Source organism: Pongo pygmaeus, chromosome 2, assembly GCF_028885625.2.
Source record: "Pongo pygmaeus isolate AG05252 chromosome 2, NHGRI_mPonPyg2-v2.0_pri, whole genome shotgun sequence".
NCBI classification, from domain to species: Eukaryota; Metazoa; Chordata; class Mammalia; order Primates; family Hominidae; genus Pongo; species Pongo pygmaeus.
The window spans coordinates 117,098,891-117,121,508 of record NC_085930.1 but is presented as its reverse complement, the minus strand read 5'-3'; the positions used below and the strand labels follow the sequence as shown (position 1 = coordinate 117,121,508).

Sequence of the window (22,618 nt, the reverse complement as noted above, 5' to 3'; positions counted from 1 at the left end):
TACAAGGAGGCAGAGTGAGTGCCTCAATCAATCCTCACCCTCATGCTTTACCCTTGTACTCAACTGCAGCTCTATCTGTTCTGGCTCCTGACTTGCTGGCTTCATTTCCCATGTTCAGATTAGTACCCACTCTTTATACCTGACTGGGCCACTCCAATTTGGAGTTTGTTGCTGTTTCTGCACAAAAACTTGTACCTGCTCTGAAGATCTGTCTAATTTTCAACGAGTCCACCCAGTCAAGTTCTGGCCTTCTTATCCTAAACTACATGGCCCTCCCAGAGCTACCAGGAGGGAAGATGTGGCGGATCATCTGTATGGGGCTGCAGCATCCATACTCAGACATCTCAGAGTGTGGACACAGAGCCCTCCACTTTCTCAGTTCCTTAAGCAAGAAAACACAAGAGAGTAAGAGTCAAAAGAGTTGCAAAAGAAGGCTGATCTTCCCAGGACAGGGAAAATCCAACAGATATGGGAGCCCAGGATTTTTTCAAATGTTCTTTTTGTTGAACTATAGCATATGTATAGAAGAGTTCAAAATTACACACATACAGGTTGATGGCTCATCATAAAAAAACACACCCATCTATCAACCACCCAGATTCAGAAATACAACATTACCAGCATTCCAGAAATCCCCCTCAAGTGCCCCCAATTAGCAGCCTTTCCTTCCTCCTCGAAAGAAACCTGACTTCTGTCTCCAAGCATTAGTTTGTCTATGTTTGAGTTCTATATAAATGAAATTACACAGAACATATTATTTTGGGTCACATTTCTCTAGCTCAACATTGTGAGACTTTTCCATATTGTCACATGTATCTCATTCATTTTTATTTCTGTATAGTATTCCATTTAATGAATGAATTAATGAAAGAGTATTCCATAATTTATTTATTCATTCTAATGCTGATGGACTTTTGGTGTATTTGCAGTTTGGAACTACTATGAACAAAAGTGCTACAAATATTATTGTACTGACTTTTAGCACATATATGTATACAGTTCTGTTGGGTAGATACCTAGAGTTGAATTTCTGTCACAGACTTCATTGGATGCTGCCAAAGAGTTTTCCAAAGTGTTTACATCAATTTACATACCAATTTACTATCAGCAGTGTTTGGAGTTCCAGAAGCCCTGCCTTATCACCCATACTTTATATTGTCAGTCTTTAATTTTAACTCTTCTGATGTGTGGATGACAGTACTATCCTAGACCCAGGCAAAACAATAACCTACTCTAGGCCATAGGCTTTGGAAGGCCCTAGTCTGGCCCTCCTACTGTACCACCCCACAAAATTCTTCTGGGCCAAAGACAAATGGAGCCAAAGAGGACTAACCGACAGAATTAACAAGATAGGCCTGACTGTGACAGATCTAACACTATACTCTGAAGATACAGAATATATTTAACAAAACTTATAAAAACTTTGTAAAAATTTTTATTACAAAAATAGTTTTACCAAAAAAAGAAATAGAAAAGGGTAAATAAACAAAGAAAGGGAAAAAATTTAAAGGATAACACTAGACTTCATTGCTTAACTCTATGAAAAGATGAATGAAATATATATTTTCCTAAGAGAGTATAATTTATAAAAACTGATGTCAGGAAATGAAAAAATTCTATATAGACTGATTTTCAAAGAAAATTTTGGAAAAAACTACACAACTAATTTACCAGCTCTGAAAAGAGTCCTAAGTCCAGCCATTTACAGAGATTGTTTCAAAATATGAAAAAGATAAAAAACAAAAGAGAAAGAAATAATATATTCATATTTTTTTAAAAATTATGTGATTATAATATTAATAGCAAAATTTGATACAGATCATAAAGATGGCCCAAAACAGACCTTAGCTAGCTTTTACTTATGCGTATCAGTATAAAAATTGTTATTAAAATATTAGGAAAGACAATCTAGCAGCACAAGGAATAATACATACTGACTATGTAGGTTTTTTCAAGGATGGTTCAGTATTAGGATCTGTTAGTATATTCTACCATATTTGTATAAGTAAAGAGAAAAAAACATATGATTCTCTCTGTAGACAATGAAATGGCATTTGACAAAATTTGGCAACCATTCTTGATATGCATAAATGAATAAATAACAAAAATATTCCATACAAATGTCTAAATGTATACTACTCTAACATGATTAAAGATGTTCTTTTCAACCCACATGCCAGCCTCAAGCTTATAGAGAAACACCAAGTCAGAATGACGTGAGGAAATTTACTATAACCACTAGCACATTACATCATACTCTAGGTCCTGCCCAGGGTGATCAAACAACAAAAGATACTGCAGGATTAAAACTGGAAAGAATGATGTAACACTTTCACTGTGTACAAATCATTTTATTGTATACCTGGAGTATCTTCCGCCTTAAATTGACTGAAAAACTATGACAATGAATTTTACTAAGTTAGCAAGGAACAATTTAAAATATAGAAATCAATGGCTTTCAGGTACATAAATACTCAACAGTTAGAAGATATAATGAAAGACATTACTCCATTTACATGAGAGATAATATAAAATAGCTACTCATAGTCTTAGCAAGCAATATTCTATAACTACAATAAGAAAATCTTCAAATTCTAGTAACTAACCCAAAAGAAAATTTGAAAAAATTGAAAGGCATACCATTTTACTGTATGGGAAGATTCAACATCATAATGATGTCAAATCTCTCTGAATTAATTTGTAAATTTAACAGTATTTTTATTAAAATATCAATAGGTAGTTTTAGAAGTATATATGCTTATTTTAATTTTTATATAGAAAAAAAGATATACAAGCAAACAAAATCCACTGTACATCAAAAAGTTAATTCATCCTGATCAACTAAAGTAGGCTTTATTCCTGGGATGCAAGTTTGGTTCAACATATGCAAATCAATAATTCACCACATAAACAGAATTAAAAACAAAAATCATATGATCATCTCAATTGACACAGAAAAAGCATTTGATAAAATCCAACATTCCTTCATGATAATAACTCACAACTAGGCATCAAAGGAACATACCTCAAAATAATAAAAGCCATCTATGACAAACCCATAGCCAACATCATACTGAATGGGTAAAAGTTGCAAGCATTCCCCCTAAGAACTGGAACAAAACAAAGATGCACACTTTTATCATTCCTGTTCAACACAGTATTGGGAGTCCTAGCCAGAATAATCAGGCAAGAGAAAGAAACAAAAGGCATCCAAATAGGAAAAAAGGAAGTCAAATTATCTCTCTTCACTGATAATATGACTCCACACCTAGAAAACCCTTAAGAATCCACCAAAAGGCTCTTAGATCTGATAAACAACTTTAGTAAACTTTAAACAACTTTAGTAAAGTTTCAGGATACAAAATCAATGTACAAAATCAGTGGCATCTTTATATACCATGTTATATCTTTATAACATTCAAGCTGAGAGCCAAATCAAGAACATAATTATATTTACAATAGCCACAAAAAACCAAAATACCTGGGATTTTAGTTTTTACCAAAAAGGTAAAAGATCTCTACAGGAAGAACTACAAAACACTGCTGAAAGAAATTAGAGACAACACAAACAAATAGAAAAACATTCCATTCTCAGAGATTGGAAGAATCAATATTGTTAAAATGTCCATATTTCCCAAAGATATGTACAAATCCAACACTATTCCTATCAAACTGCCAACATCATTTTTCACATAATTAGAAAATACTATTCAAAAATTTATATGAAGATCCTCCAAAAATAAAGCAGTCCTAAGCAAAAAGAACAAATCTAGAGGCATCACATTACCCAACTTCAAACTATACTACAAGCCTACAGCAACCAAAACAGCATGGTACTGGTACAAAACTACACACATAGACCAACGGAACAGAATAGAGAACCCAGAAATAAAGCTACATACCTACAACCAACTGATCTTTGGCAAAGTTGACAAAAATCAGCAATGGGGAAAGGACTTCCTATTCAATACATGGTGCTGTTATAACTGGCTAACCATATGCAGAAGAATGAAACTGGACCCCAGAGCTTTACAATATACAAAAATTAACTGGTTAGAATGGCGATCATTAAAAAGTCAGGAAACAACAGGTGCTGGAGAGGATGTGGAGAAATAGGAACACTTTTACACTGTTGGTGGAACTGTAAACTAGTTCAACCATTGTGGAAGTCAGCGTGGTGATTCCTCAGGGATCTAGAACTAGAAATACCATTTGACCCAGCCATCCCATTACTGGGTATATACCCAAAGGATTATAAATCATGCTGCTATAAAGACACATGCACACGTATGTTTATTGCGGCACTATTCACAATAGCAAAGACTTGGAACCAACCCAAATGTCCAACAATGATAGACTGGATTAAGAGAATGTGGCACATATACACCATGGAATACTATGCAACCATAAAAAATGATGAGTTCATGTCCTTTGTAGGGACATGGATGAAGCTGGAAACTATCATTCTCAGCAAACTATTGCAAGGACAAAAAACCAAACACCACATGTTCTCACTCATAGGTGGGAATTGAACAATGAGAACACATGGACACAGGAAGGGAAACATCACACACCGGGGACTGTTGTGGGGTGGGGGGAGGGTGGAGGGATAGCATTAGGAGATATACCTAATGCTAAATGACGAGTTAATGGGTGCAGCACACCAACATGGCACATGTATACATATGTAACAAACCTGCACGTTGTGCATATGTACCGTAAAACTTAAAGTATAATAATAATAAAATTTAAAAAAAAAAGAATATAGGGACCCTGACCTCGCCCCACCAGCAGCTTGTAACATCAACCACTTTCCTCCTCATCCCCTTTGTCTGGAGCAAAGTGATGTCTTTTTACACCTGCCAGTGAGGATGTGCTCAGAATCAATCATGCACACTCAGGAACAGAGGGCTGCAGGAAGGAGAGGACCCTCTACAGAGAAACCCACCCCCTTATAACTTATGTATCAGCCTTTTAGAGAGAAGTGGGTAGGCTATGAGAAGAGCCCTACATGTGAGAGCCAGCAGGGACCTCAGACGACATCTAAGTCCAGTTCTGCCTTTAATAATAAAGGAGCCACTGATGCCATGTGGCTAACATTTAACTAAGGTGACAGGACTTGCCTACTTACAAGCCTGGAATTAGAACCCAGGCCTCAGGTTCTTTTCATAAAGTTTGGAGGAGGAGATGCTTCAATCTAGAGGTCTCAACAGTCATTAGAGCCTGTTGGGTGACCTTGGCTAAGACAGGAATAAGGTTTAACAAAGAAATATTGTAAGTGTTATTCCAAAGGGGACCAGGAAAGAAAGGAAAATGTAGAGACTCAAAGTGGAATTAACAAAGAGAGAGAGCAGGTATTGTAACCAAGGCCCAACTTACTTTCCCTAATTCTCTGAAATTGATTCCACACCTACTTACACCTTAAGGCATTTCTAGAAATATTCTCAATATCTAGACCAGTGAATTTCAAAAGTGGAAATTGAAAAGGATTATATTTTTACTACGTTCTCCTTCCCCTCCCAGTCTTTTTTTTCCCAATGTACTTTTTTGGGAAAGATTTCTTTTTAGTATTTTATGCCAGTTTCAAGAGTGGCATAAGGAAGTACACATATACAATCATTTCCTGAGTTTCAGTTTGGATTTATTATTATACTCTCTTCAGGGGAATAAGACTTAAGAGTTCTCTTTAAGGATTTTACTGAATTACAATAATTGACCAAAATAAAGTTTTCATATTGTAGTGCTAGACCCATTAGTGGACTGTGAAATCAACATGGGGAAATATAAACTGCAAGGTTTATTTTACAAGTTAAAAGGAAAATACTAAGTTTCATTATGTGTGATAAAAGGAGAAATTGTTTTCTGCATGCTTCATTTAAATGTATTAATTATTTCTTACTTTATCTTGTATTCAAAAGAGTTTGAGCAAAAGTGCTTCAAGTAGAGAGGTCTAATTCATCAATTTTCTCTTGGTTTTTTTTCTGTTGTTTTTTTTTTTAACCACATTATACAAATGGTATTATGGAAATGGGAACACAAATCTCATCAATGACTGATGGATTAGCCTTTTCTAAGAAGTAGTCACACATCTGGGGCACTTCCATGTTGATAGCCTGAGATCATAGTAGACCAAAAGTCCTTGTCATCTTTAGCTTCATATTAGAATCACATGGGAGCTTTTGAAAGCTAGTGATGCCCAAACCATGCCGCAGACCAGTTAAGGGAGAATCTCAAGGTGTGAGTTCAAGGATTTTATGTGAAATGAAATCTCACCAGGTGCTTATTGCATGGCAGCATGATTTAGAGATACCGAATGTACCAAACCAATTCCCCATCATTTTCTTTCCATTCTCCATTTCTCTCACAATTGGCTTCATTCCCAGTGGCTCTATGGATTTTATTCTTCCTTCTAATGATTTCAGTTAAATTACTGTCTTGTCACCTGGGCTAGTCCAAGGCACAGATTGTCCTCTATTATTGTCTATCATCCTGGGTATTCATAAAGCTGGGCGCTAGACTCACTTTTCCCAAAGTTAGATCATAAAATGCTCTTTTATGTTCTGTGGCCTCAAAATTCACCTGAGTTGCATTTAAATCAGAAATTTTTAAAGGGAGATTAGGATGCACCTCATGATCTGTGCAGTTCTGAAGTACTGCCCTCTGCATCTACTTTTGGACTGATTTCCCTTTAGGGTGCCATAAATGTCCTCCAGTTTATGTCAGCTCAAATGAGTCCATGAGGTGCAGACACTGAGTCCCTGAAAACTCCATCCACCTTGGCACTAGGCTGCACATCTGACTAAAGGGTGAAGACAAATGTGACTCCAGGCCAGTAGGGAATGCCCACCTGTCACCCAGGTTCTAATTTAATTTCTAATTGGACTTCCTTGTGCTCAGTTTTAACACTTCTCATTCACATGTATAAGGTGAGGATTAAGGGTTGATTTTATTGGGTTGCTCAGAATCAGACCCAAGAGGAAAGTCTACATGTAAATGATGTATTAAGGCAATGCTCCCTCCAGAAAGAGGTAATGGAGTTTGGGGAAGGAAAAGCAAATATGCCAAAACAAAAGACAAACAAAAAAAAAAGTGTGATTTCAGGCAAAGAACTGCTGTTCAGCAGCTTAAAATATGCTCTTTGGGTCAGGAGAGTGGAGCCAGTTTCTCCTGTTGCCAGGAGAGGGACTATCAGGACAACAGTAGGAACAGAGTAGAGTTCAGAGAGCAAACAGGAGATGAGGATGGGAGGGCTTGGCAGGGTGGCAGCCCATGGGACACAGAAGTAAGACCAAAAAAATGTATTGGGAGAATGAGCTGTCATCATAGACAGAGAAAAATAAGGAATTAGTGCATCTAAGAGCCATTGATGTGATTACCTCTGTACCTTAAGCTTGAAGGCAAGGGAATCTGCATGCCAGTCTGAACTTGCTCAACAGCAGTTTTCTTCTGGTAATCTGTTTCAGAACACTTGAGGCATGAACGTGGCCAATGACTTGACACCCATGCGTGTTGTCAGCTGGACCTTCAAGATCATCATCCTCCAGTTAGGGAGGGTCCTTCATTCTAAAGGAAGGCTCCAAATCCAGCTCTGAAAATAAAACCACAGCCTTCAGGATCCACTATTATCCATGATCTTACTGTGACTTACTCTTGTACCCAAGAGTAATATCAAAGAAAGTGGCTTTAGACGTGAAAGTCCAAGAGGTGAGGTGAAACCAGTAGGGACACTTTGATTTTTTATTGTTGTTGATTTTTCTTACATTAATGATAAGATTACTGGAAGACAAAGGTGCCCCCAACTGACAAAAATATTCAAGAAAAATTAAATTAGTGAACACAAATAGCCCCCAAGAATATAAGGCAAAGGCAAGGAAATTATACTGGATATAGGCCGTGCTTTTTTAAAGGGGGGATTATAAAAATCAAGCAAAATCGAAATTAAAGGAACATCTCATGAAAGAAAAGGAACTAGGGAAGACTAAACCTGGTGAATTTATAAAATTTGCATAAATATATATTTCATATATATACACTCCATATAATATATAAACCAAATATATATAATGTATATGACAAATGATGTAAGTATATATACCAATATATATTAATATAATTGAATAATTATATAATTATGTTCAATATCTTAGGAGATATTGAACATAACATTATAATCATTATCCTGCTCTGTTGAAGTTGGAAAAATCAATTAGAAACATGAGAAGAGTGAGATAGAAGGTGTGCTGAAAAACAAATGACCTGTTAGACAGCAAGAAGAAATCACCAGGTGAAGGAGAATAAAACAAAAAGCATTCATTCTGTCTTCTTGCCTGGAGCCTGGTTCATGCTCAGGACTCTGGAAAAAAGTGAGCAGGAGAGACAGTGCCTGAAGCAGTAAGGTTAGTTCCGGTTGGAGCTGTTGGAATATATGGAGAAGTAAAAGAGAGACAGGAAGAAAGAAAAGAGGATTAAATACTACAAGTTATCATAGCACATGTCAGAAACTATGCACCCCCGACACTCACTGAGCACTTGCCATGAAACCTCTCCTTGAAGCCAGACTGGTGCTCATCACTTCACAGGACCCTCACCGGCTCCTGAGAACATGCATCTCCTGATGTCTCAGATGGGGGCATCACCTGACAGAGGAGCACCAGGCAGCCCCAGAGGCTCCAGAAGGAGAGAGTGAGAGGGACAGAGAGTGAGGATGAACATGACCCAGAATGACGAAAATCTGAGCAGAAGTGGATCCTTGTGAGAAGGAAACAGAGGACATAGCTGTGGAGATGGTGAATTAGATGGAGTATCACGAAAGAAACTGATTTGTACTCTTTACATATGAAAGTTACCCCTTATTTCAAAGACAGTGTAAAAACAGAAAAAAAAAAATAAGCTGGATACATCAGGAGATTGACTTGTGGGACCAGAATTTCTATTTTTATTAAATGTGCCTAATACATTGTTATTGAAAGTTCCTAATGGGGGGAAATTAGCTTAATAAGGGATGGTGAAGGAGAGGGAGGAAATTGGCAAATGAGACTTACTGAGAAAGCAAAGGAAGAGGGGTCCCTTAAAAGTAGAGGTCTCAAAAATCGTTCTACCTCAGATGAAAAAACACATGTGAAGTCACATTCTAAGTGTTAATTTGCCAGAAAGATAAAAGAATTAGATAACATCTATTCATAGGTTTATTGAGCAATTCTTATTGAACACAGCACTCTGGAAATTCTCATAATTAATTCTCTCAACAATGATTACAGGTAGATATAATTTCTGAGGAAATGAGATATAAATACAAAAAAGACAAATAACTTGGCCAAGGTGAACAACTGTAAGTGGCAAATCCAGGACCAGAGAGCAGATTTGATCATAAACCCCAGGTCCTTACTCACTTCACTACATTAGAGCAACGTGGATTTCAAGTTGACCCTCAGTGAGCATGCAGAGGCCCCCTTGTCTCCTCCACCCACAACACCATGACAGCCAGCACCTGGATTAGAGTTTCCTATTCCCCTTTCCTTCCCTACCTTGGAAGGGCCATTGGTTCCCAGAATCAGATTTGGCTGTGAAGGTCCAGGTGGTGGAGGAAAAGCACCGCCTGACTATGCCATAGCCATAATCAAACCATTGATCCAGCTGCAATTGCATACAACTGAGCACCAGGGTGCTTGGCTCCAGCTGTGCATGTGAAGATTGCACCTCTGACAGGCGGTGGCTCAAGTCTCCACTCCAAGGCCCTTGGGGACAGGCCTCATGGATGGGAACTGAAAGGAGAAGGGGGTTCAGTAGGAACAATTTCAGTTTCCCCTTTGCTAAGCATTCCCAAAACACCCATCTCTGATGTCCCTGCCTCTCCATAAAACCACCCAGTACACCAGGCCACGAAGACAGACATGTAAACAAAGATGATGTCACCTTTCATGTCTGTGACTGGAGATGCTGAGACCACAGGTGCCCAGGCTAGAGTATCCATTTACTGAAAAACCCCCACTTGACCCCTGAGGGCTTGCATTGTCTAATAAGGTCATGCCTATTATTCATTATTATTTATCTTTTTCCTGTGTCCTACAGTGAAAGTTCTAGAGAGCCTCCAGAACACAGGAGAGGAAGAGTTGTTTATCTAAACACATAGGAGGACAAGAACAGGGGAAGATGTAGAGCCTCAAGGCTTTGGGAAGGAGTGGTGAAAAAGGGAGTTGGAATATTATAGACCAAATACTAAGTGAGGTGAACTTTTCAGGGTCCTAGGGCATTTTGAATTTCCTGTTGCCTATAATAGTTTTACCACCTCCCCACACATATACATTCTATTGCCATACAGTGGTTATTAGCAGCCTTAAGCAATGTAGTAGAGGAATCAGTCTCTTTATGAAAATTTAGGGGCAAGAAGTGCTACAGATCAGAATTTGTTGTCCTTTATGGAGGTAACACAAGGCTCAATCTTCATATTACCCACTCCTCCAGTGGGGTCTGGGCTGTATTCCCTGATAAAAATTATTTATATTTCCATAGGGAGAAAAACACACATTCTCAGAAGGTGGCCTAATGAGAGACTTCGAATGGCCTCCGCCAATCCAAGGTCAGCTCAGGAGGGGGACGGAGCCCTCAGGACCTGCTCCACATTGCTGTGGAGCTCCTCCCTCTCCTCCCTCTACACATCCTCATTCTCACCAAGACTTCCTTAAGTTTTTCGTAAAATGTCTTTCACGTATCTACTCTACTTCACCTTCCTGAGAGCAGTTATATCAGACTCTCATCACTCATGCCTGGCTTCATACAGTCTCCCTAACTGCCTTCTCTGATTCTGCCATCTCTATACTGGCAGTTGTCTCACCAGTTTTATCACCCTGTTGTTATCACATTCCCACTCACTTCTGAAAACTTTCTCTCCATTGCCCACTACATGACTCTCACTCCCCACCCTGCCTTTGTGCTCCTTCTAACTTCTGGCTGATATTCTCATCCAATATCCCTTCCTACCACTCCCTCATACAAATTCTCCGCTGGAGTCAGGATGGCCCCTCACTGGCCCCAGCCCTGCACTGGGTGCCTTCCGGCCTCTGGTCTTTGTCCACAAGCCCTACTCTCGGCTTGGTGTGACCTCCATAGTTACTCAGGACACAGTTTACTAATCATCACCCATCAGTCACTGAAGACATCAGTAAGATTTAATAATAGTTTACATTGGGCTAACAGGGAAAACATCTTGAAACAGCAAATCTGGTTGGTAAAGACTGTTCAAATGCAGGTCTCCCCATTCTTGTCCTCTGCATTTGGACAAAAATCAAGCTCTAGAAATGTTGTTAATGATCACTATTTAATTTCATCATGTCATTTTATCACTATTTTTCAGACTACTGAGTCTTATTAAACTTATACTTTGAATATTCCTAGAATTTGCACAAGAAAAGATAAAATATTTTCTCAAACTTCTGAAGTACTGTACATTTTATTAGTTGGGCAGGTAGGGAAAAGCCCCCAATAAAAGATCAAGTTATAATTTAGGCTGTCTTCTCACTGATTCTACCAACGTTTTCCCTGCAGAGAGAGGATGCGGCAGAGCCGACCTCCTGTGTCACTGCTGCTGGGGTCAAGGCTGTGCCCTATACACACTATTCACACATAGTGTGTGAACCCACACACAGGATACATCCTTGTACAGTCTGGATGGTGCATTCATTCATCCCAATCATCTGCAAAGAAGCATTTGGCCTCTCTGGCCCATGTTTCATGATGCCCTGGCAGGGCCGTCCCACACTGCACACATCACACTTCTGGGACATGTGTCTGAGCATTTCCCTTCCTCCTCAGGGGAGCCCCATCTTGGCTGCTGTGTTTCTGAGGCAGAGTCCCACAGCTATACCAGAACAGCCCAATTCAGAGCAGAACCTCTGAGGACAGGGGGTGGAGGAGATCAGGACCTTTCTTCTCCTGATTGACTTTCCAGAGAGAGCCTCCTGGAGCTGGAGCTCCCCCTGGAGGGACTGGAAGAGGTGCTGGCTCTGGGGACAGATAAAGTGCACAAGGTTTTCTGTTTGTTTGTTTGTTTGTTTTAATTATACTTTAAGTTCCAGGGTACATGTGCACAACGTGCAGGTTTGTTACATATGTATACATGTGCCATGTTGGTGTGCTGCACCAATTAACTCGTCATTTACATTAGGTATATCTCCTAATGCTATCCGTCCCCCCTCTCCCCACCCCACAACCGGCCCCAGTGTGTGAGACTCCCCTTCCTGTGACCAGGTGTTCTCATTGTTCAATTCCCACCTATAAGTGAGAACATGCAGTGTTTGGTTTTTCGTCCCTGCAATAGTTTGCTGAGAATGATGGTTTCCAGCTTCATCCATGTCCCTACAAAGGGCATGAACTCATCATTTTTTATGGCTGCATAGTACTCCATGGTGTATATGTGCCACAGTCTCTTAATCCAGTCTATCACTGATGGACATTTGGGTTGGTTCCAAGTCTTTGCTATTGTGAATAGTGCCGCAATAAACATACGCGTGCGTGTGTCTTTGTAGCAGTATGATTTATAGTCCTTTGGGTATATACCCAGTAATGGGATGGCTGGGTCAAGTGGTATTTCTAGTTCTAGATCCCTGAGGAATCGCCACACTGACTTCCACAATGGTTGAACTAGTTTACAGTCCCACCAACAGTGTAAAAGTGTTCTTGTTTCTCCACATCCTCTCCAGCACCTGTTGTTTCCTGACTTTTTAATGATCGCCATTCTAACTGGTGTGAGATGGTATCTCATTGTGGTTTTGATTTGCATTTCTCTGATGGCCAGTGATGATGAGCATTTTTTCATGTGTCTTTTGGCTGCATAAATGTCTTCTTTTGAGAAGTGTCTGTTCATATCCTTGGCCCACTTTTTGATGGGGTTGTTTCTTTTTTTCTTGTAAATTTGTTTGAGTTCTTTGTAGATTCTGGATATTAGCCCTTTGTCAGATGAGTAGATTGCAAAAATTTTCTCCCATTCTGTAGGTTGCCTGTTCACTCTGGATGGTAGTTTCTTTTGCTGTGCAGAAGCTCTTGAGTTTAATTAGATCCCATTTGTCAATTTTGGCTTTTGTTGCCATTGCTTTTGGTGTTGTAGACATGAAGACCTTACCCATGCCTATGTCCTGAATGGTATTGCCTAGGTTTTCTTCTAGGGTTTTTATGGTTTTAGGTCTAACATTTAAGTCTTTAATCCATCTTGAATTAATTTTTGTATAAGGTGTAAGGAAGGGATCCAGTTTCAGCTTTCTACATATGGCTAGCCAGTTTTCCCAGTGCCATTTATTAAATAGGGAATCCTTTCCCCATTTCTTGTTTTTGTCAGGTTTGTCAAAGATCAGATGTTTGTAGATGTGTGGCATTTCTGAGGGCTCTGTTCTTTTCCATTGGTCTATATCTCTGTTTTGGTACCAGTACCATGCTGTTTTGGTTACTGTAGCATTGTAGTATTGTTTGAAGTCAGGTAGCGTGATGCCTCCAGCTTTGTTCTTTTGGCTTAGTATTGTCTTGGCAATGTGGGCTTTTTTTTGGTTTCATATCTATGCAAATAAACTAGAAAATCTAGAAGAAATGGATAAATTCCTCGACACATACATGCTCCCAAGACTAAACCAGGAAGAAGTTGAATCTCTGAATAGACCAATAACAGGATCTGAAATTGTGGCAATAATCAATAGCTTTCCAACCAAAAAGAGTCCAGGACCAGATGCATTCACAGCCGAATTCTACCAGAGGTACAGGGAGGAACTGGTACCATTCCTTCTGAAACTATTTCAATCAACAGAAAAAGAGGGAATCCTCCCTAACTCATTTTATGAAGCCAGCATCATCCTGATACCAAAGCGGGGCAGAGACACAACCAAAAAAAGAGAATTTTAGACCAATATCCTTGATGAACATTGATGCAAAAATCCTCAATAAAATACTGGCAAACCAAATCCAGCAGCACATCAAAAAGCTTATCCACCATGATCAAGTGGGCTTCATCCCTGGGATGCAAGGCTGCTTCAATATACGCAAATCGATAAATGTAATCCAGCATATAAACAGAACCAAAGACAAAAACTACATGATTATCTCAATAGATGCAGAAAAGGCCTTTGACAACATTCAACAACCCTTCATGCTAAAAACTCTCAATAAATTAGGTATTAATGGGATGTATCTCAAAATAATAAGAGCTATCTATGACAAACCCACAGCCAATATCATACTGAATGGGCAAAAACTGGAAGCATTCCCTTTGAAAACTGGCACAAGACAGGGATGCCCTCTCTCACCACTCCTATTCAACATAGTGTTGGAAGTTCTGGCCAGGGCAGTTAGGCAGGAGAAGGAAATCAAGGGTATTCAATTAGGAAAAGAGGAAATCAAATTGTCCCTGTTTGTAGACAACATGATTTTATATCTAGAAAACCCCATTGTCTCAGCCCAAACTCTCCTTAAGATGATAAGCAACTTCAGCAAAGTCTCAGGATACAAAATCAATGTACAAAAATCACAAGCATTCTTATACACCAATAACAGACAAACAGAGAGCCAAATCATGAGTGAAATCCCATTCACAATTCCTTCAAAGAGAATAAAATACTTAGGAATCCAACTGACAAGGGACGTGAAGGACCTCTTCAAGGAGAACTATAAACCACTGCTCAATGAAATAAAAGAGGATACAAACAAATGGAAAAACATTCCATGCTCATGGGTAGGAAGAATCAATATCGTGAAAATGGCCATACTGCCCAAGGTAATTTATAGATTCAATGCCATCCCCATCAAGCTACCAATGACTTTCTTCACAGAATTGGAAAAACCTACTCTAAAGTTCACATGGAACCAAAAAAGAGCCCACATCGCCAAGTCAATCCTAAGCCAAAAGAAAAAAGCTGGAGGCATCACGCTCCTGACTTCAAACTATACTACAAGGCTACAGTAACCAAAACAACATGGTACTGGTACCAAAACAGAGATATAGATCAATGGAACAGAACAGATCCCTCAGAAATAATGCCGCATATCTGCAACTATCTGATCTTTGACAAACCTGAGAAAAACGAGCAATGGGGAAAGGATTCCCTATTTAATAAATGGTGCTGGGAAAACTGGCTAGCCATATGGAGAAAGCTGAAACTGGATCCCTTCCTTACACCTTATACAAAAATTAATTCAAGATGGATTAAAGACTTAAATGTTAGACCTAAAACCATAAAAACCCTAGAAGAAAACCTAGGGATTACCATTCAGGACATAGGCATGGGTAAGGACTTCATGTCTACAACACCAAAAGCAATGGCAACAAAAGCCAAAATTGACAAATGGGATCTAATTAAACTCAAGAGCTTCTGCACAGCAAAAGAAACTACCATCAGAGTGAACAGGCAACCTACAGAATGGGAGAAAATTTTTGCAATCTACTCATCTGACAAAGGGCTAACATCCAGAATCTACAAAGAACTCAAACAAATTTACAAGAAAAAAAGAAACAACCCCATCAAAAAGTGGGCCAAGGATATGAACAGACACTTCTCAAAAGAAGACATTTATGCAGCCAAAAGACACATGAAAAAATGCTCATCATCACTGGCCATCAGAGAAATGCAAATCAAAACCACAGTGAGATACCATCTCACACCAGTTAGAATGGCGATCATTAAAAAGTCAGGAAACAACAGGTGCTGGAGAGGATGTGGAGAAACAAGAACACTTTTACACTGTTGGTGGGACTGTAAACTAGTTCAACCATTGTGGAAGTCAGTGTGGCGATTCCTCAGGGATCTAGAACTAGAAATACCACTTGACCCAGCCATCCCATTACTGGGTATATACCCAAAGGACTATAAATCATGCTGCTACAAAGACACACGCACGCGTATGTTTATTGCGGCACTATTCACAATAGCAAAGACTTGGAACCAACCCAAATGTCCATCAATGATAGAATGGATTAAGAAAATGTGCATGGAATACTATGCAGCCATAAAAAATGATGAGTTCATGCCCTTTGTAGGGACATGGATGAAACTGGAAATCATCATTCTCAGTAAACTATCGCAAGGACAAAAAACCAAACACCGCATGTTCTCACTCATAGGTGGGAATTGAACAATGAGAACACATGGACACAGGAAGGGGAACATCACACTCTGGGGACTGTTGTGGGGTGGGGGAGGGGGGAGAGATAGCATTAGGAGATATACCTAATGCTAAATGGTGAGTTAATAGGTGCAGCACACCAGCATGGCACATGTATACGTATGTAACTAACCTGCACATTGTGCACATGTATCCTAAAACTTAAAGTATAATAATAATAATTTAAAAAGTAGTTTTTTCCAATTTGGTGAAGAAAGTCGTTGGTAGCTTGATGGGGATGGCATGAATCTATAAATTACCTTAGGCAGTATGGCCATTTTCCGGTATTGATTCTTCCTATCCATGAGCATGGAATGTTCTTCCATTTGTTTGTGTCCTCTTTTATTTTGTTGAGCAGTAGTTTGTAGTTATCCTTGAAGAGTTCCTTCACATCCCTTGTAAGTTGGATTCCTAGGTATTTTATTCTCTTTGAAGCAATTGTGAATGGGAGTTCACTCATGATTTGGCTCTCTGTTTGTCTGTTATTGGTATATAAGAATGCTTGTGATTTTTGCACATTGATTTATATCCTGAGACTTTGCTGCAGGTGCTTATCAGCTTAAGGAGATTTTGGGCTGAGACGATGGTGTTTTCTAAATATACAGTCATGTCATCTGCAAACAGGGACAATTTGACTTCCTCTTTTCCTAACTGAATACCTTTTATTTCTTTCTCCTGCCTGATTGCCCTGGCCAGAACTTCCAACATTATGTTGAATAGGAGTGGTGAGAGAGGGCATCCCTGTCTTGTGCCAGTTTTCAAAGAGAATGCTTCCGGTTTTTGCCCATTCAGTATGATATTGGCTGTGGGTTTGTCATAAATAGCTCTTATAATTTTGAGATATGTCCCATCAGTACCTAATTTATTGAGAGTTTTTAGCATGAATGGCTGTTGAATTTTGTCAAAGGCCTTTTCTGCATCTATTGAGATAATCATGTGGTTTTTGTCTTTGGTTCTGTTTATATGCTGGATTACATTTATTGATTCGTGTATGTTGAACCAGCCTTGCATCCCAGGGATGAAGCCCACTTGATCATGGTGGATAAGCTTTTTGATGTGCTGCTGGATTTGGTTTGCCAGTATTTTATTGAGGATTTTTGCATCGATGTTCATCAGGGATATCCGCCTAAAATTCTCTTTTTTTGTTGTGTCTCTGTCAGGCTTTGGTATCAGGATGATGCTGGCCTCATAAAATGAGTTAGGGAGGATTCCCTCTTTTTCTATTGATTGGAGTAATTTCAGAAGGAATGGTACCAGCTCCTCTTTGTACCTCTGGTAGAATTCAGCTGTGAATCCGTCTGGTCCTGGACTTTTTTTGGTTGGTAGGCTATTAACTATTGCCACAATTTCAGATCCTGTTATTGGTCTATTCAGGGATTCAACTTCTTCCTGGTTTAGTCTTGGGAGGGTGTATGTGTCCAGGAATTTATCCATTTCTTCTAGATTTTCTAGTTTATTTGAGTAGAGGTGTTATAGTGTTCTCTGATGGTAGTTTGTATTTCTGTGGGATCAGTGGTGATATCTCCTTTATCATTTTTTATTGCATCTATTTGATTCTTCTCTCTTTTCTTCTTTATTAGTCTTGCTAGCAGTCTATCAATTTTGTTGATCTTTTCAAAAACCCAGCTCCTGGATTCACTGATTTTTTGAAGGGTTTTTTGTGTCTCTATCTCCTTCAGTTCTGCTCTGATCTTAGTTATTTCTTACCTTCTGCTAGCTTTTGAATTTGTTTGCTCTTGCGTCTCTAGTTCTTTCAATTGGATGTTAGGGTGTCAATTTTAGGTCTTTCCTGCTTTCTCTTGTGGGCATTTAGTGCTATAAATTTCCCTCTCCACACTGCTTTAAATGTGTCCCAGAGATTCTGGTATGTTGTGTCTTTGTTCTCGTTGGTTTCAAAGAACATCTTTATTTCTGCCTTCACTTCGTTGTGTAACCAGCAGTCATTCAGAAGCAGGTTGTTCAGTTTCCATGTAGTTGAGTGGTTTTGAGTGAGTTTCTTAATCCTGAGTTCTAGTTTGATTCCACTGTGGTCTGAGAGACAGTTTGTTATAATCCCTGTTCTTTCACATTTGCTGAGGAGTGCTTTACTTCCAACTATGTGGTCAATTTTGGAATAAGTGTGATGTGATGCTGAGAAGAATGTATATTCTTTTGATTTGGGGTGGAGAGTTCTGTAGATGTCTATAGGTCCTCTTGGTGCAGAGGAGGAAGTTCGAACCCATCGCACAAGGTTTTCTTTCTTAGGGAATCTGTATCAGGGCTACAGGAGCTCTTTGTACAAGACTGGATGCTTTTCTGTTTAACTTGAAATTATTTCAAAATGATTTGAAATAATTTTGAAATCAGGAAAAGGAAAAAGGGTGAGCACCCATTCAAGCTCAGCCCCTGAAAGAAGCCACTGCAGAGAAGTAGATGGAGACCGCGCTGTGAGACCAATACTAGTCAGGCCATCACCTATGAGGCAAGTGAGGGATCTTGCTGAGCCTCAACACAGCTTTCAGCTCTAACACGGCAATGCCACCACCTACTTGGGAGTGTCCCTTGAGCACTGAATGGGCCAGAGACAAGAGTAGACAGAGCCCACATGGCAAGGGGCATGGCACACAACAGAGACAAGGTAAATGCATATTTTGTCTGTTTCATGAATCCCTGTGATCCTGAGAAAAGCCTTTGCTTCTTTGAACCTCAAGGAGAAACAGAAAACAGGAAACAGAATGATCCTAGCACAAAAGACACTTACCCACCAAAACAGAATCCAGGACCAATATGTTAATTGCTAATTTCATTAGAACACAGTGAGATATATTGGAGAGCATGACAGAGTTACTTGCTCCTACCACAAGATGATTTGATGGGTAAAACGCTCAAAAAGCAGCACGCAACTCTCAGAACTCCAAAAAATCGAATGAGTGAGAAGAAATGAAAATCGGATTTTTTCTCCACACACCCTGTGAAGCTGCTGCCCCATAGGGTGCCCACTCAACATGAAGGATCTTCTGGAGATCATGGGGATGGGAACCACATGGTTCCAACCACATGATGGGCTTTGCTCATCAGTTAGGCCAGCACCTCATCAGGGACTCTCATTGGTGATGGCTTACGTAACACTCTGACACTGAGACCAGACACATGATTGAAATTATAAACACACACATGGAAAAAAATCACTGGTGCTCCACAGAGAATGAAAGCCATGGCCATGCAGGCAGGATGGGACACTAGCCTGCTTCAGCTGGAGGGAAGTCACCTCAGAAGAAGTTAAGAATCTGGCCTGGGACATAGGAATCATGAAAACAGACCTCCAAAATAATTGGGCAAAACTTCCAGCACAACTGGATGACCAGAGAATAGTGACGGGTACTGTCCAGGAAATGCAACTAACAACATACTTTCATCAAAGAGAGATGTCTTATCTTAAAGAAGGAGGTCTTTCATACAAATGTCTTCAGCTGAGCTACAGGTGGCTGAACATTTGCAATTGCCCCTCACCATTCCCTCTCTGAGGCCTATCTTGATGCCCACATCCCACTCTTGTAAGAAAGTGCCTGGTGACAATGGAGTCACCTAGGACAAGAGAAGAGGAAAGTTCCACCCATTGGATGTCTGTGTTTAAAACTGGATCCAAGAGCCAGACTCAAAACAATCTAAGTACAAGGATGTCATGTCTTAGCCTGCACAAATTGCAGGAAACAAAAAAATAAAGAGGCTGCCTGGAAGGGAGACAAGTAGAGCTTTATGACCTTTGGGATGAAGTACTCACAGACTGCATCCATAGCAAAGGTGGCGAGCTGTTCCTCCAATAAGCACAAGGTGCTACTTACTGTAAGCCTGGTGGCAGTCACATAGGTCATATTCAATTGAAGGAGTCAAGTAACTTTCATCCAGTGAGTCCTCTGAGACATCGAGTTCTTCCATCTCCAGCAGCTGCCTGCTGGGCCTGGTGGATGAAGAAGACTGAAGATAAACACCAGAGGGAAGCAAAACCACAGTGCCCAGCTGGCTCTAAAGGGAGGCCTACAGGAGGGGTCAGAGGAAGGAAAGGGCAGGCCCCTCAGGGAGATAGAACAATCCTTCCCCATATGGGGCAGAAAAGAGAGAGCAGCAGGTGCTCGGTGCACTGGGCAGACAATGAGCTAAGGATGAAGGAGATGGAACGATCCCTGTACAAAACAGCCATGACACAGTGCATGCAGAGGGACATCATGGTGCATTGAGCACTTTTGCATAAATTTATTCATAGCAGCATGCAGTGGCCAAATGAACATGGGCTCTTGAGTCTTCCTAGACTCTTAGAGATATTGTATCCCCCACATCTCTTTTTCTCAATATTGTAGCGAGATATGAATTTTTTCATTCACTTTCATGCTATCAAATACTTGCACATATGGTGATGCCAAAGCACAGACATCAGATGTGCATTAAACAAAAATTATAGAAAAGGGGACTGCAGAAAATATCTCTGATAGATCAGTTCAACTGAGTCAACTGAAGAGAGATTAGTACAATTGAGAGGAATTAATAAGAGGGGGAAATACAAATATGGCTATACAATGAAAACAGGCAATTCTAATAATATAAATATTTCATGATTGGCTGAACAGATGGAACCAATGTTCAGCACATTCTTATTTTTCCTGCATCCAGAGTCTCCAGATGTCCACACTGAATTAACTGTCTGCAATTCCTTAGAGTTACCTAGGGCCTGATGGGTCTTGGTCCTTCACCTACTTTTGGTCATGTTCAAGTTCTGTATATAATTTCAGACAGGGAGGGACACATTAAGCAGATTCTCCTACACCCATGAACAATCCACTGTCCGACCCTAACACAGAGACATCAGTCTCCTCAGTGCGAGAACAGGACACTGTGAGAGAAATATTTTCGGAGGCCTGAGGTCCTGTCATGATAGAAATGCCTTGGGTTTCCCTGAGCCTAGGGGTGAAATCTCCCTATTCTTGTAGATCATTATCTCAGTATGATCTGTCCTGAGACTGTGCAAACAGGTAAGCAATATTTTTCATATCAATTCAAAGCAAATGCCCCCAGATGTTTTCTAGAAAGGAAACTGCAGTATGTAGCCTTCCCTCATCAAATTCCAATGTTGTTCACGGTTTACAGCATTTTAGATGCTGAAATTAGAAGGATGGAGGGAATCTACATACTCTTGAATCAAAATGAATCTCTGTGCTACACAGTAACATTGGCTATTTGGGCATCTAGGAGTGACAGTGCTCAGTCTTGCTTCCAGAAACATACTAGCAAGGCAATGGCCTGCTTAGCTACAACAAGCCAACATCAAAGACATAGAAAATTGGGCTAGGTTCAATGAAACCTTGGTATCATCTTCCACAGAAAGGTAGACAAAGATACTACTGGCCTTGGGCAGTCATAGAACCTCAAGGGACATGGTTGGGAAAAGAAATTTATAAAGAATACAATAATAGCTGGCAAGACAAATTTTATTCAAATTAAGACATCTCACAGACACCTCTTGGAAATATGCTGCATAGATTGGTGTGAATTTGTCACATCTGTCTTGGGTCCAATATCTGAGAGTGGGCCCAGGATGACACAGGCATGGTCCGAGACAAGGAAGAGAGCAGAGCTCACTGACCCAACCCATGTTGATGTTTCAAATTCAACTCTAGAGTCTGATTCAAAACAACTCATGTCTATGATTCCTAGGCACATTGATGACATCTCTAAGCCCCACTCTGCGGCTCAGGATGCAAGGATTATGAGGTCTACCTGAGACATCATTTGGATGTTTATCACATTCACAGTGGAGCACTCCTCCCCCATCAAGAGCCAAGTAGACTTGCTGTTTCTCAAATGAGTACAAGTTGCTTCTGTAAGACAGATGGGGTCCAGACAGGTCAGCAGGAATCAAAGGAGTCAAACAACATTCATCCCTTGGCTCTCGGGGGACTTCATGCTCTGCCACCTGTGGCACCTCCCTGCTGAGACTGGTGGGGTAGGAGGGTCTAAGGTTGATTCAAGGGGGTCAGGGACCACAGATTCCTAGATGGATTTGACAGAAGGCATAAGTCAACAGTTGCAGAAAGCAAAGGGGCTGTCCTAATAAAAGGTACAAATTATTCTCTTCTTGGTGGGACAGAGTGTGGCTGCCGTGAGATAGTGAGAGAAAGAGAAAGATAGAGATAGAGATGGCTCATGTTCAGCAAACTGCCCAGATTAGAAGTTCATGAGAAAAAAGAAGCAACAAATTTTGACATAATATGGAGTAGGGGTTTTACTCAATTTTCTTCTCTTGTGGTCAAATACTTGCCAACACGCTGACACCTAACAGGTATCTCACGCTGGATTTAACCACACGGAAGAGGACAAGTGATATCAAAAAATCCATGAGTTTGGTGAGTTCACTCGGGTCAACTGATTGTAGGTTACTATGCTTGAGAGGGATTAAGCAATGGAAACCAGGCTAAGCAGGAGGATCACTTGAGCCAGGAACGTCAAAGCTGCA

General features: G+C 40.1%; 1 pseudogene; it reads right to left on the bottom strand.

Annotated features, from left to right (window-relative positions):
• Positions 1-344: 344 nt before the first annotated feature.
• LOC129032903 (neuroblastoma breakpoint family member 6-like) overlaps positions 345-22,618 on the bottom strand; it is a 31,469-nt pseudogene continuing 9,195 nt past the window's right edge.